Source organism: Capra hircus, chromosome 7, assembly GCF_001704415.2.
Source record: "Capra hircus breed San Clemente chromosome 7, ASM170441v1, whole genome shotgun sequence".
In the NCBI taxonomy this organism is placed as follows: domain Eukaryota; kingdom Metazoa; phylum Chordata; class Mammalia; order Artiodactyla; family Bovidae; genus Capra; species Capra hircus.
Window position 1 is genome coordinate 37,426,555 of NC_030814.1, and position 16,575 is coordinate 37,443,129.

The 16,575-nt window shown below is 39.2% G+C and overlaps 1 protein-coding gene across 3 annotated transcripts in view; it reads left to right on the forward strand.

Moving 5' to 3' along the window:
* The window catches only part of GABRB2 (gamma-aminobutyric acid type A receptor beta2 subunit), a 305,548-nt gene that overhangs the window by 96,609 nt on the left and 192,364 nt on the right, over positions 1-16,575 (forward strand). The window lies entirely within an intron of this gene.

A 16,575-nucleotide genomic window follows, 5' to 3' on the forward strand; every position in this document is an offset into this window, starting at 1 on the left:
ATATCTAGGGGAATTCAGGAATAGTGATTGGTAAAGAGGTTTAAGGACTCAAAATTAGAAATCCATGCAGGAAGAGTGAAGAGGTAAGAACCAGCTTTAGTATGCCAATGAGTAAATATTCGTGGAGGATCAGTTGTGTTAAAGACAAGATGCTTGGATCATTTTGTATAAAAAGTATTGGCATTGTTTCTGACTTCAAAGAACACAGTGTGGTTTAGTTAGGAGATTTCCTCCCTCATCTTAATAACATTACAAGAGGTAGCAGTTCTTAGGATGCTGCAGAAACACCACATTAAAGGGCTCGTGAGGGTGCATGAACCGTAATGGGGAGTAGTAGAGGGTTCGTGTGAATGCTGGGAGGATAGGTAGGGTTGGGGTGTGCAACGAAGGAGGTGTATGGGGAAAAAGAAAAGCAGAATCGAAAGTAAAAGATGTGTCTGAAGGAATACAGAAAAGTTTAGTTCAAGCAAAAGTTTCAGGAAGATGCTTGGTTGAAGATAAATGGAGTGACTAGAATCCTAGAACATCTCAGCCAGGGATCCTCACTATGTCTCAGTTTGTTCATTTTGGATGAAGATACAGGGGCAGAGAGGTGAAGTGACTAGAACAGATGGGGAAAAGCCTTGTAAGGAGTTGGGACTAATACAAAGAATGGAATCTCTTTGAATACCTTTGTAGAAGAATCTATAAACTTGATTCTGCAGTGGAGTACAGAGGAGGCTGTTAAAGCTAAAACTAGAATTAACAGGCATGTGTGTGTGTGTATTCACCTCTCTGACTATTAAATGAGAAATACATATGAAAGCTTTACATTAGAAATAAAATGAAATTTCCTAACAGAGTGAAGAAGACTGAAGTTAGTGCCAGAGGAATATCCCAGGACCTCCCTTTTTGGTATTTAGGTGGAAAAATAGGGATGGATATTTACTTCTCAGTGACGGCTTAAATGTAAACTTTCAAGAGGAAGAGTGAATGATTACTTAAAGCTCTTACTTCTTATGTGATTTTATTTTTTTTTAATTTTTACTTTATTTTGCTTTACAATACTGTATTGGTTTTGCCACTTATGTGATTCTAGATCAAAGCCTTTGGTCAATACAAAGGAGATGTATACTTTGTTAATAACAAGCTGAAAGGCTGTTACTTTCTCATTTATTTGTGACCATGAGTATATTTATGGGCTTCCCAGGTGCCACTGAGGGTAAAGAACTGACCTCTCAATGCAGGTTAGACATAACAGAGATGGGTTTGATCCCTGGGTTGGGAAAATCCCCTGGAGTAGGAAATGGGAGCTCACTCCAGTATTCTTTCCTGGGAAATCCCATGGACAAAGGAGCCTGGCAGGCTGCAGTCCATGGGGTTACACAGAGGAGAACATGACTGATGGAACATAGCAGGTTTCCTTCTTCACACTGAGCTCTAAATTATATGGAGAATAAAGACATATTTGTAATGCTAGTTTCTTTTCAAATTTTAATTCAACAAGGAATTGATTATATAGTTTTGTTTCAGAAATAGTTTATATTAAAAAAAAAAACAAAGCAAAACCAAAAAGCATTGCTATCACTTGTCATCTTTCCACACAGATGTTAATATTTATATTTGTTTTAGATACTTTTCCCCAAATATATATCTGTGTTTCCAAAATGGAATCACATTGTGCATATTGTTTTGCACTATTCTTCATAAATAATAATAATATAGTAATAAGTATGTTGAGAACATCTGTTAATATTTTTACAGTGTTTTTTGATTCCTCTATCAGTTCAGTTCAGTCGCTCAGTCGTGTCTGACTCTTTGAGACCACATGGACTGCAGCACACCAGGCCTCCCTGTCCATCACCAACTCCTGGAATTTACCCAAACTCGTGTCCATTGAGTCGGTGATACCATCCAACCATCTCATCCTCTGTCATCCGCTTCTCCTCCCACCTTCAATCTTTCCCAGCATCAGGGTCTTTTCCAGTGATCAGTTCTTCAAGTCAGGTGGCCAAAGTATTGGAGTTTCAGCTTTAGCATCAGTCCTTCCAATGAATATTTAGGACTGATTTCCTTTAGGATGGACTGGTTGGCTCTCCTTGCAGTCCAAAGAACTCTCAAGAGTCTTCTCCAACACTACAGTTCAAAAGCATCAATTCTTTGGCACTCAGCCTTCTTTACAGTCCAACTCTCACATACATACATTACTACTGGAAAAACTATAGCTTTGACTAGACTGACCTTTGTTGGCAAAGTAATGTCTCTGCTTTTTAATATGTTGTCTAGGTTTGTCTTAACTTTTCTTTCAAGGAGCAGGTGGCTTTTAATTGTGTGGCTGCAGTCACCATCTGCAGTGATTTTGAGCCCCCTGAAATAGTCTCTCAATGTTTCCATTGTTTTCCCATCTATTTACCGTGAAGTGATGGGACTGGATGCTATGATCTTAGTTTTTTCAATGTTGAGTTTTAAGCAAGCTTTTCCACTCTCCTCTTTCACTTTTATCAGGAGGCTCTTTAGTTCCTCTTTCCTTTCTGACATAAGGGTGGTGTCATTTGCTTATCTGAGATTACTGATATTTCTCCTGGCAATCTTAATTCCAGCTTGTACTTCATCCAGCCTAGCATTTCACATGATATACTCTGCATATAAGTTAAATAAGCAGGATGACAATATACAACCTTGATGTACTCCTTTCCCTATTTGGAACCAGTCTGTTGCTCCATGTCCAGTTGTAACTTGGTTCCTAACCTGCATACAGATTTCTTAAGAAACAGGCAAGGTGGTCTGGTACTCCTCATCTCTTTCAGAATTTTCCACAGTTTGTTGTGATCAACACAGTCAAAGGTTTTGGCATAGTCAATAAATCAGAAGTAGCCGTTTTTCTGGAACTCTCTTGCTTTTTCAATGATCCAGTGGATGTTGGCAATTTGATCTCTGGTTCCTCTGCCTTTTCTAAATCCAGCTTGAACATCTGGAAGTTCGCTGTTCACATACTGTTGAAACCTGTCTTGGAGAATTTTGAGCATTACTTTGCTAGCCTGTGAGATGAGTACAATTGTGCGGTAGTTTAAACATTCTTTGGCATTGCCTTTCTTTGGGATTGGAATGAAAATCGACCTCTCCAGTCCTGTGGCCACTGCTGAGTTTTCCAAATTTGCTGGCATATTGAGTGCAGCACTTTCACAGCATCATCGCTTAGGATTTGAAATAGGTCAACTGGAATTCCATCACTTCCACCAGCTTTGTTCATAGTGATGCTTCCAGGATGTCTGGCTCTAGGCAAGTGATCATACTATTGTGATTATCTGGGTTGTGAAGATCTTTTTTTGTATAGTTCTTCTGTGTATTCTTGCCACCTCTTCTTAATATCTTCTGCTTCTGTTGTATCCATACGACTTCTGTCCATTTCTATATATTCCATTATATATTGATGCTTTGCTGTATTTACTGTTTCATGCTGATGAACACTTAGGTCTTCTCTTTTATTGCTAATAGAGTAGTACATATTTTGGAGGGGATAAATGTACATTGTCTTTCATTTATTCTTTCACATCTTTCAATACATAAACTTTTATCGCTGTATTTCTAAGCCCTCTTTTAAGCATTGAGATACAGTGATGAACAAATTTAGGAGTGTTTTATATTTTCATGGAACTTACCTTCTAGTTGAGAGAAATGAACAATTAAAAATAACCAATAAATGATTGAAAAGTGAAAGTGAAGTTGCTCAGTCATGTCCAACTCTGCGACCCCATGAACTGTAGCCTACCACGCTCCTCTGTCCATGGGATTTTCCAGGCAAGGGTACTGGAGTGGGTTGCCATTGCCTTCTCCAGAGGATCTTCCTGACCCAGGGATTGAACCTGGGTTCCCTGCATTGTAAGCAGATGCTTTACCGTCTGAGCCACGTTGAAAAAAGTGATTAGTGCTATAAACATTAAAAAAATAGGGACTGTGTTAATGTTTGAAGGGGTTGGGAGTTAGTCTCAAAGAAAGTCTCACTGAATAGATTTTACCTTTTAGTTGAGCTCTGAGTCCCAAGATGGGGAGAACCAGTTGTACTTGGGGACGTAATTTTTCCAATTAGTCATTAGTTAGAGCAAGGTTTCTAAGGCTGAAAGAGCTTGTGATATTTGTAAAAGAGAAGAAAAGCTAGCGTGGATGGTCTTAGTGAGTTGAGGTGAGGGACTAGCAGAGATAATAGGATGTGAGATCAAAGAAGTGTGCAGAGTCCAAGTCATATAGGACCTTTAAGGCCAAAGTCATAAGTTTGTGTTTTACTCTGAAGGCCTTAAAAAGCCTTTGATAGTTAACGCAGGTGGAAATGTGATCTGCTTTTTGTTTCCATTGCTTTGCGAGGGAAAGTGTCAGAAGCAAGGAAACAATACCAGTGGCATCATAATCACACACAGTGGTGTCTGAGGCTAGGTTATTAGCGCTGGAAACAGAACAGTAAGAGAGTTGTGGTAATACTGGGAGATAAACTGTCAACATGTACTGCTTAATTATTTTCTGCAAATATCCTTGGGATGCAAATATCAGAACGAAAGGTATGCACAGAGAGAGACCTCTGCACAAGTTTACAAGTGTTCTCAAGGAAATGCGTACCATTTACCAGGTAGTGGTAGTTTCTCCCATTTATTTACTGTGCACAGTATTGTATACACAGGCATAAGGAACAATCTTTGCTCCCAAGAGGATAACAGCTTATTTTGCTGAGAATGTACTTACCATGTAATTACTATGAATGTGCTCACTCTGCTTACTATGGTGTTTTTTAGGTGATAATTTCTACATCAGAAGTAATGTTTACTCCCGCGAGGGAGTAAAAACAGAAGTTTTTAGTAAAGGAAATAATCTTCCATTCTAATCTTTGGAATTCAGTCCTCTTGTGTTACCTATTTGAATAGTTGAAAAGCCAAACAAAAACAGACTTTTCTAAACATTCCCCAAATTAAAAGACTATGCAGAAAATGAGACTGAAAGTTATAAATGTGCTGTTTTAACAAACTGTCATGGAGTTTTATTCACAGGAAACTTGCATTAAGTTTAAATTAAATTAAATTTGCATTCAGAGTTTCTGTTCACAGCTTTTGCTTCCTTAGCCCTGTCTTACAAAAGCCAGAAGCTCATATTCTTAGCTCAAAACCTCAATTTTTATCTAGTCCAGTTGTTCTTGTTGTGGTTCAGTTGCTCAGTCATGTCCAACTCTTTGCGACCCAATGGACTGCAGCATGCCAAGCTCTCCTGTCCTTCACCATCTCCTGGAGTTTGCTCAAACTCATGTCCATTGATTTGGTGATGTCATCCAACCATCTCATCCTCTGTCACCCCCTTCTCCTCAGGCCCTCAATTTTTCCCAGCATCAGGGTCTTTTCCAATGAGTAGGCTCTTCATATCAGGTGGCCAAAGTATTGGAGCTTTAGCTAGCTTCTGTATCAGTCCTTCCAGGGAATATTCAGAGTTGAGTCCCTTTAGGATTGACTAGCTAAGTTAGAGGAAAATAACACATGATAGTATATTAGACTCAGTTATTATTTCAGCAATGGGTAATTAAGATGAAGCTAAAAAATACTATCCTTGAAAATTATAAATCCTGAGCAGGTAGAGATTTCTCTGAAGTTATCTAATTTTGAAGACAAGATTGTTACATATAAGACCAAGAAGCAAGATTAATCACCAAAGCTCAAGATTCTATCTAGCACAGCAGCAGCAATTTTCAAATTCCAGACGATGTAGTTGCAATAGGTAAAGTAAATTAAACAAACCACACATTATCAGTGGTGAAAATAAGCCTTAAACCCTGATCATTACAAAAGTAATTGTTGGGTGTCCTTGTCTACTCAGATGGTAGAACAAACATGTGTGAACCCATTTCCCTCCAACACCGTCTTCTCCCCAAATAGAGAAATAAGGAAAAAAAAAAAAAACCCACAAGGATGGGGAAAATGCCGTATTTACATTTCCAGTTGTTTCCATATATATAAACATGCATTGCCAAAAAAGGGGAAATCTACATAGATTGGGAATGATGAGCGCTCCAGAGAAGAAAATGCATATTAAGAACCATAGCCATTAATGAAGGTAGGGAGAATGCTGAAGCAAGCCCAGGTGGGATTACATGCCACCCAAGTGCAACTTGCAGGCTTGAGACCAGGATAAGATGCTGCCATCAGAGTGGAAGTCTGTACTGAAAATAGGCACCCTCTGTGGCCAGAATGGTGCCACTAGTCTATGAAAGGAGTAGGCAGAAAGAATGAGCCTCAAGAAGATATTTCTCATTATATAATGATAAAACATCTTAAATGGCTTATATCAGTATTTACTATTTTTGGTTTGTCTTATTAGTTAAGCATAGTCAGCTGACTGAATATGTTGATTCAGGTTTAGGTGAAAGAAGAGAAATAGAAATTTGGAAAATATGCAAAACCCCAAAACACAGTGATTATAGAAGTCAGCCTAATAACCTTATTGTTTTCATAGTTCTCAAGTACCTACCCCAAGATATCTGTTAGTTTTAAAGGAATAGTACTGTCCCAGTGGAAAAACCTGGCAGATACACTGTTAACCAACCATTTAAGATTAATATCCTCATCAGTAATAAGACATATCGACATCAGTTCTGTTCAGTTGCTCAGTTGTGTCCGACTCTTTGCGACCCCATGGACTGCAGCACACCAGGCTTGCCTATCCATCACCAATGCCTGGAGTTTGCTCAAATTCATGTCTATCGAGTTGGTGATGCCATCCAACCATCTCATCCTCTGTTATCCCCTTCTCCTTTTGCGTTGTTTTTCCCAGCATCAAGGTCTTTCCAATGAGTCAGTGCTTTGCATCAGATGGCCAACATGTTGGAGTTTCAGCTTCAGCCTCAGTCCTTCCAATGAATATTCAGGACTGATTTCCTTTAGGATGGACTGGTGGGATTTCCTTGCAGTTGATACTCCCTGCAGTTCATATTGTCATCATGTACCCCTTGTATGATGGATACAGTGTTATTTGGTGATATTCTGGCCAAAACTATGTAACCTAAATCTAATAATGAGCACACTCAAACTGACAGACTTACTACAAGATCTACTGAACAATATTCCAAAAGCATTATCGTCATCAAAGACAAGGAAAGGTTGAGGAACTCTCACAGATTGAAGGATGCTAAGGAGAACAGCTAAATTCATGGTGGTATCTTGGATTGGACCCTGGAACAGAAGAACATTAGTGAATAAATCAGTGATACTCTAATACGGTCTGTTGTCTGGTAAGTTCAGTTCAGTCACTCAGTTGTGTCCAACTCTTTGTGACCCCAAGAATCGCAGCACACCAGGCCTCCCTGTCCATCACGAACTCCAGGAGTTCACTCAGACTCATGTCCATCGAGTCTGTGATGCCATCCAGCCATCTCATCCTTTGTCGTCCCCTTCTCCTCCTGCCCCAATCCCTCCCAGCATCGGATTCTTTTCCAATGAGTCAACTCTTTGCATGAGGTGGCCAAAGTACTGGAGTTTCTAGCTTTAGCATCCAACCTTCCAAAGAAATCCCAGGGCTGATCTCCTTTAGAATGGACTGGTTGGATCTCCTTGCAGTCCAAGGGACTCTCAAGAGTCTCCTCCAACACCACAGTTCAAAAGCATCAATTCTTCAGCGCTCAGCTTTCTTCACAGTCCAACTCTCACATCCATACATGACTACTAGAGAAACCATAGCCTTGACTAGGTGGACCTTTGTTGGCAAAGCAATGTCTCTGCTTTTCAATATGCTATCTAGGTTGGTCATAAATTTTCTTTCAAGGAGTAAGCGTCTTTTAATTTCGTTGCTGCAGTCACCATCTGCAGTGATTTTGGAGCCCAGAAAAATAAAGTCTGACACTGTTTCAACTGTTTCCCCATCTATTTCCCATGAAGTGAGGGGACTAGATGCCATGATCTTCGTTTTCTGAATGTTGAACTTTAAGCCAACTTTTTCACTATCCTCTTTCACTGTCATCAAGAGGCTTTTTAGTTCCTCTTCACTTTCTGCCATAAGGATAGTGTCATCTGCATATCAGGTTATTGATATTTCTCCCAGCAATCTTGATTCCAGCTTGTGCTTCTTCCAGCCCAGCGTTTCTCATGATGTATTCTGCATAGAAGTTAAATAAGCAGGGTGACAATATACAGCTTTGACATACTCCTTTTCCTATTTGGAACCAGTCTGTTGTTCCATGTCCAGTTCTAACTGTTGCTCCCTGACCTACATACAGATTTCTCAAGAGGCAGGCAGGTGGTCTGGTATTCCCATCTCTTTCAGAATTTTCCATAGTTTATTGTGATCCACACAGTCAAAGGCTTTGGCATAGTCAATAAAGCAGAAGTAGATGGTTTTCTGGAACTCTCTTGCTTTTTCAATGATCCAGCAGATGTTAACAATGTGATCTCTGGTTCCTCTGCCTTTTCTAAAACCAGCTTGAAAATCTGGAATTTCACAATTCACATATTGCTGAAGCCTGGCTTGGAGAATTTTGAGCATTACTTTACTAGCATGTGAGATGAGTGCAATTGTGCAGTAGTTTGAGCATTCTATGGCATTGCCTTTCTTTTGGGATTAGAATGAAACCTGACCTTTTCCAGTCCCGTGGCCACTGTTGAGTTCTCCAAATTTGCTGGCATATTGAGTGCAGCACTTTCATAGCATCATCTTTCAGGATTTGAAATAGCTCAACTGGAATTCTATCACCTCCACTAGCTTTGTTTGTAGTGATGCTTGCTAAGGCCCATTTGACTTCACATTCCAGGATGTCTGGCTCTAGGTGAGTGATCACACCATCGTGATTATCTGGGTCTTAAAGATCTTTTTTGTACAGTTCTGTGTATTCTTGCCGCCTCTTCTTAATATCTTCTGCTTTTGTTAGGTCCATACCATTTCTGTCCTTTATCGAGCCCATCTTTGCATGAAATGTTCCCTTGGTATTTCTAATTTTCTTGAAGAGATTTCTAGTCTTTCCCATTCTGTTGTTTTCCTTTATTTCTTTGCATTGATCGCTGAGGAAGGCTTTCTCATCTCTTCTTGCTATTCGTTGGAACTCTGCATTCAGATGCTTCTTTCCTTTTCTCCTTTGCTTTTCGCTTCTCTTCTTTTCACAGCTATTTGTAAGGCCTCCCCAGACAGCCATTTTGCTTTTTGCATTTCTTTTCCATGAGGATGCTCTTGATCTGTGTCTCCTGTACAATGTCACGAACCTTGTTCTATAGTTCACCAGGCACTGTATCTGATCTAGGCCCTTAAATCTATTTCTCACTTCCACTGTATAATCATAAGGGATTTGATTTAGGTCATACCTGAATGGCCTAAATCAAGTAGTGGTTTTCCCTACTTTCTTCAATTTAAGTCTGAATTTGGCAATATGGTGTTCATGATCTGAGCCACAGTCAGCTCCCCATCTTGTTATTGCTGACTGTATAGAGCTTCTCCATCTTTGGCTGCAAAGAATATAATCAATCTGATTTCGGTGTTGACCATCTGGTGATGTCCATGTGTAGAGTGTTCTCTTGTTTGTTGGAAGAGGGTGTTTGCTATGACCAGTGCATTTTCTTGGCAAACTCTATTAGCCTTTGCCCTGCTTCATTCCATATTCCAAGGCCAAATTTGCCTGTTACTCCAGGTGTTTCTTGACTTCCTACTTTTGCATTCCAGTCTTCCATAATGAAAAAGACATGTTTTTTGGGTGTTAGTTCTAAAAGGTCTTGTAGGTCTTCATAGAACCATTCAACTTCAGCTTCTTCAGCGTTACTGGTTGGGGCATAGTCTTGGTTTCCTGTGATATTGAATGGTTTGCCTTGGAAATGAACAGAGATCATTCTATCATTTTTGAGATTGCATCCAAGTACTGCATTTTGGACTCTTTTGTTTACCATGATGGCTACTCCATTTCTTCTGAGGGATTCCTGCCTGCAGTAGTAGATATAATGGTCATCTGAGTTAAATTCACCCATTCCAGTCCATTTTATTTCGCTGATTCCTAAAACGTCCACGTTTACTCTTGCCATCTCTTGTTTGACCACTTACAATTTGCTTTGATTCATGGACTTGACATTCCGGGTTCCTATGCAATATTGCTCTTTAAAGCATCGGACCTTGCTTCTATTACCAGTCACATCCACAACTGGGTACTGTTTTTGCTTTGGCTCCATTCCTTCATTCTTCCTGAAGTTATTTCTCCACTGATCTCCAGTAGCATATTGGGCACCTACTGACCTGGGGAGTTCCCCTTTCAGGGTCCTATCATTTTGCCTTTTCATACTGTTCATGTGGTTCTCAAGGCAAGAATACTGAAGTGGTTTGCCATTCCCTTCTCCAGTGGACAACATTCTGTCATACTTCTCCACAATGACCCACCCGTCTTGGGTGGCCTCACCGGCATGTCTTGGTTTCATTGAGTTAGACAAGGCTGTGGTCCTAGTGTGATTAGATTGACTAGTTTTCTGCGAGTATGGTTTCAGTGTGTCTGCCCTCTGATGCCCTCTTGTAACAGCTACCAATTTACTTGGGTTTCTCTTACCTTGGACGTGGAGTATCTCTTCATGGTTGCTCCAGCAAAGTGCAGCCACTGCTCCTTACCTTGGATGAGGGTTATCCCCTCACCACTGCCCCTCCTAACCTTGAACATGGAATAGCTTCTCTAGGCCCTCCTGTGCCTGCGCAGCCACCACTCCTTGGACGTGGGGTAGCTCCTACCAGCCGCCTCCTCTGGCCTCGGATGTGGGTTAGCTCCTCTTGGCCACCGCCCCTAATCTCGAACGCGGGGTAGCTCCTCTCAGCTGCCACCCCTGACCTTGGACTTTGGTAGCTCCTCTCAGCCATTGCTGCGCTGTCACAGGCTGGCACTCTCGGCCATTGCCCCTGACCTCGGACGTGGGGTAACTCCTCTTGGCCGCTGCCCCTCGGGCATGAGGTCCTCCCGGCTTCTGCCTCTGACCTTGAACGTAGGGTAGCTCCTCTCAGCTGTGCTAAGTGTGCCGGTCGCAGCTGCCCATGATAAGTCTAGTAAGTAGTATTATATTAATATTAACATTGTCGTTTGATATTGTTCTGAGACTATGCAAAATGTGAAAAGTATACAGAAGCCTTCTGAACTAATTTTTGTTTTAACTAAAGTTAAATACTTATAAAAATAAATTTAAAAGAAAATAGCAAAATAATAAAATAAAATGTTTTATATAGATAGATATCCATCTATCAATATCCAATTGTAGAAAGTAAACATGTAGCAGAAAAATGTTTGTAGAGCAAGAATAGGCAATTCACAAAATAATAAAGTTAGAAAAGATAGTAAACACATACACAAATTATTTCATGCCATATATTTTATAGAACACTATACCAAATAAATAAAAGGGTTTTGAATCTTGGTATTAGAAATGGATTACAAAAATAGCAAGAATTAATTATAAAAGTATTTTAGGTATTTAGGAGACTTTGAAAGGCAAAAGCATTTGAATACAAGTGTGACAAAGCATATCTTAGAATGAGATTATATTATTACTAGAGATGGACTTGAAAATTACCTAGTTCAGTTGTCTCACTGTACACATGGGGAACTGAATCTGTAACCGCTTAGTGGAAGGCTGATGAGGTATCGTGTTACCTCGTATGTGTTAGGTGAATTATTTTGTAGCATGGCTCTGTTGTCTCCAGATGTCAGAGCAGCTCTTTTTTCCCCCAATTTCTAAGTTAATTAGCTTGACTTTCTTCTTTTGAGTTGGAAACAGGGACTCCTTCACCTCAACCAGGGTTACAACAGAGGGACATGAGAATACCTGAGTAAGAACCTGAGCGTGTCTTATCTTAGAGATCATGGGCTTGTTTGTTTGTTTTTACTCGAGCAGTTTTAAATTTTATTTTTTAAATTTACATACAGAAGGTGCACTCATTTTGGTTTATCATTCTATGAGTTAACTCATCTAGTTGTGTAACCGCCACTGCAGTTAAGGTGCAGAGCAGTTCTGCTACCCCAGACCATTCCTTCATTCTGTCCTGTTGTGGTCACGCTCTCCTCCATCTCAAATCCCAGATAAGCTCTCATCTATTCTTTGTCCCTAAGTTTTTCCAAAATATCATATAAATGGAATCATATATCATGTATTTTTTTTTTTTTAATCTTGCTTCTTTGACTTAACCTTCTTTGAAAACCAGTGATGATGTTGCATGTATCAGGAGCTGCTTTCGACATGTGCTCAGGAGTGAGTTTGCTGCCTTGTATGGCAAATGTCTATTAACGTTATAAGAAATTGTCCAGTTGTTTTCCAGGTGGTTGACTATTTGTTTTCCCACCTGCCATTGCAGTTTTAGTTGCTCTGAATCATCAGCAGCAATTGAAATGGTCAGTTGTGCTTTTGTTTTATTTTGAGAGGCTTGTTTAACATAATTACTTAGTTTTAAAGTTTGGAGATGTGGGAATGTCACATTTACAAATTTCACATATGTGACAGTGAATTTGTGGGTCTCATACTCAAAAGCGAGATCTTAGACAGCTATCTTGCTTGAAGTGAAGTGAAGTTGCTCAGTCGTGTCCGACTCTTTGCAACCCCATGGACTGTAGCCTATCAGGCTCTGCCATCCATGGGATTTTCCAGGCAAGAGTGCTGGAGTGGATTGCCATTTCCTTCTCAAGGGGATCTTCCCGACCCGTGAATTGAACCCAGGTCTCCCGCATTGCAGGCAGACGCTTTACGGTCTGAGCCACCAGGGAAGCCCTTGCTTACTTGTTTCCTTATTGATTTGCTTATTTAATTATTTATTTACATTGGCATGCTGCAGTTGATTCTCATTATTTGCTGAAAATTTTATGCTTTCTCAAATCTACTACCATTTTACCTTCTTCAGAAATCTTTGAGTATATTTATGTGTGTTTATTTGTAGATTCTAGTGTTTTATTGATCTGTGTTTCTATCATTACTCCACTGTCATACTGTCTTAATGTAGTTTCCTAGTAAGTCTAGAAATCAGATAGTGTGAATCCTCCAACTTTATTCTTTTCCTTTGAAATTGTTTTGTTTATTCTCATTCCTGTACTTGCCATATAAATTTTAGAATCAGCATATCCACAGAAATCCTACTAAAATATTAATTGAGATTAAATTTTATCTATAGAGCAATTTGAGAAGAATTGACATCTTAACAATGCTCATTTCTTAAAATCCAGGAACTTGGTGTATCTCTCCATTTATTAATACTTTGGCTATGTTTGTGTGAGTGTGTATTACTTTAAGAAGATGAAAGGAAGAAAAAACAAATAAGAAACTCACCATTGTAATAGGTTTTCTTCACATTTTGATTTTCTGCCAGTCTGCCTACTAGATTTTACTTTGCACCGTCCTTAGGTAGTAGCTTTTTAATTCTTTCCAGGATGATTAGTTGTGATTAGTGGGAAAGACAGCCTGTAGTAGGCATACTCCATTTTCTTCGGCATTGAAAGTTCATTGGTTTTAGTTTTGGTTGTAATTATCTGAGTCCTTCTTGCATGATGATGCCATGGACTGTGGAGCACCCAGAAGTGATTTACTTTTTTTTTTTTCATTTTGAATAAACCAACTCTGAACAACTTCCTGAAAGTAGGCTTGTTCAGTTCAGTTCAGTCGCTCAGTCGTGTCCGACTCTTTGCGACCCCAGGAATCACAGCACGCCAGGCCTCCCTGTCCATCACCAACTCCCGGAGTTCACTCAGACTCACGTCCATCGAGTCAGTGATGCCATCCAGCCATCTCATCCTCTGTTGTCCCCTTCTCCTCCTGCCCCCAATCCCTCCCAACATCAGAGTCTTTTCCAGTGAGTCAACTCTTCGCATGAAGTGGCCAAAGTACTGGAGTTTCAGCTTTGGCATCCGTCCTTCCAAAGAAATCCCAGGGCTGATCTCCTTCAGAATGGACTGGTTGGATCTCCTTGCAGTCCAAGGGACTCTCAAGAGTCTTCTCCAGATGTAAAGAATATGTTTTCTACATAAAAGCTCAGAGCATTCATTCTGGGGGCATGAAGACCCGAGAGAGAAAGGGTAGAACATAGAACCTTTCCTTCCTTCTATGTCCAATAGCATTTATTTTGATTCAGGAACTTCTTTTCTTGAGTGTCTTGATGTGTCATTTAAAACTAAAAGAAATGAAAATTGATGTGACAGTTAGCAGAATCACCAGGGTCTGTCTGGGAGCATTTCTTAGCAGACACTGCCTTGCTGACAAATAACAGGAGTTAGCATATGACTCAAGATCTCACAATATCACCATTTATTTAGCCCCAAAGAAAATACAATTTCCTTTGTCCTAACACATCTCAGCTGACTGATAAACCCCAGCACCTTTCAAACTGTGTTATCTCCCCTAAATCTTTAGAGGGCTTATGTAGCTATATCTTGTAATAGAGATAATAATAAAATTTTCCATTTTATGTCTAAGAATTAGAAATCACTAAGTGTGTTCTCTCAAGCACGCTATAAGTTGTTTTATTTATGGCCAAGTTTTTAGGCCATTTGTTACACAGAGATGTATAAAAGTGTGTCTGATCCATTTTCTCTTCTCTAGTTATATAATTCATACCTTCAACTTTGCTTTTATTATAAATCAAGATGCTATGCTAGAGATCCTCAGACTAATTCTTTATTAAGAATTAGAGTGTGATGAAACAGTTCAAAGCACTGACTATAGTAACATGCTCAAGAAAATTTCACCTACAGTTATTTAATATACTTTTGTTGTTGTTCAGTCGCTAGGTTGTGTCTGACTCTGTGATACCATGGACTGCAGCACGCCAGACTTCTCTGTCCCTCACTATCTCCCAGAGTTTGCTCAAATTCATGTCCATTGAGTTGGTGGCATATCTTTTGTGTAGGGGTGTTAGTCATTCAGTCTTGCCCGACTCCCTTTATGATATTAATATTCTTCTGTTAGAATATTTATTTGATTTTGTACTTCTCATTCAGAAGTCAGCTCCACACTGACTCCTAAATGAGATAAAAATTTATATGTTTGTGAAACCAGGAGAAATATTTAAATTTTTTGCCAGAGGATTATACTTTTCCTATGAAACTGTTTAATGCTTTTATCAGGTAATATCTTGTAAGTCATATTTTAAAATTCCATAGCCATATTAGCATGTAGAAATCTCAGCAAGGGTTGGAGAAACTCAGGGACTTCACAGAGATTGAAGTGTATATTTTATCCACAAGAGTAATCAGGTATGTGCAGAAATCCAATAGACTTAGTTTATTGAACATTCATTCATTCATTCATTCATTCATTATTTGTGCCCTAGGACTGTGCTGGCTTTGAGGTTGCAGAGATGATTAATACTGGATTCCAGTTTTGTTTTTTTTAAGCCCTCAAGTAGGGCATTGTGAACTGATTTTAAAATAGAATGATAATTATCCTTTTCAAAAGAATACTTAGTCCTTCATTTAGTCATTCAAATGAGGGTGAGAGAGCAATTACATTGTAGCCATGGGCCTCTAAGGGAGAAAACATGTCACAAGATGTATGTAAGTGCTTTATTCATAATATATAGCTTTCTGTATTTCACAGATTACATTTGAGTTACACATATAATTGTCATAATAATCTTTTGATAGATCAAGGATGTATTAAAAGCCCCATTTATAGTTAATGGAAATGAAGTAAAAAGAAGTTATGTAAATTTATGTCCTAGAAATAGTTAGGAAATGCTGGAGACTGGGACTCTAAGACCAGTGCTCAATTTATAACAACCACTGTTTCTCCAAAGTAAGTAGACTTGTCTGATGATCCAGAATTTCTAAAATTCTAATGAAATACGAACTGAACTTATATTGTTTAGATAGGTAGGAAGCTATATGCGATAAGTCTCAATATAAATGACACCTCCAGTAGGAAGCACACCTTGATTAGACAGATACAGATTTTTATATAAACTCTTACAATTACTACTGTAATTAATTGACCATTTTTTGCAATTGTATTTATTTCCCACCAAAAGCAATCCTGAGTACCCTTTTTTAGAAAGACAAATTACTTACTAAATAATTATTCCTTACTATCTTTCTTCCTGAGTGAGTGAAAGTCACTCGGTCAGTCTGACTCTTTGCAACCCAATGGACTGTATAGACTTCTCCAGACCAGAATACTGGAGTGGGGAGTCTTTTCTTTCTCTAGAGGATCTTCCCAACCCAGGGATCAAACCCAGGTCTCCCTCATTGCAGGCAGATCCTTTACCAGCTAAGCCATAAGGGAAGCTCTCTTCCTGAGTAATATATAGCAAATTTCAAAAGGATATGCTCTCTTCACTTTTGTACTTACTGTGGTGCCCATCACATAGTATGGACTGAGTTGGAATGGATTTAGTAAATTAATATTTGCCAATATGTGAATTTGACACGAGTTTGGGCAAGCTCCGTGAGTTGATGATGGGCAAGGAAGCATGGCGGGCTGCAGTCCATGAGGTCGCAGATTCAGACATGACTGAGTGACTGAACTAAACTGAATTTGTAAATAGTATATGTTTATAGTATTTGGTTGAATATATTTTCTTGTGAATACTCAAGTGTTTCCTTATCTCCCAATTCCATTTAGGTACAAAATAACCAATTTATTTATTTATTTT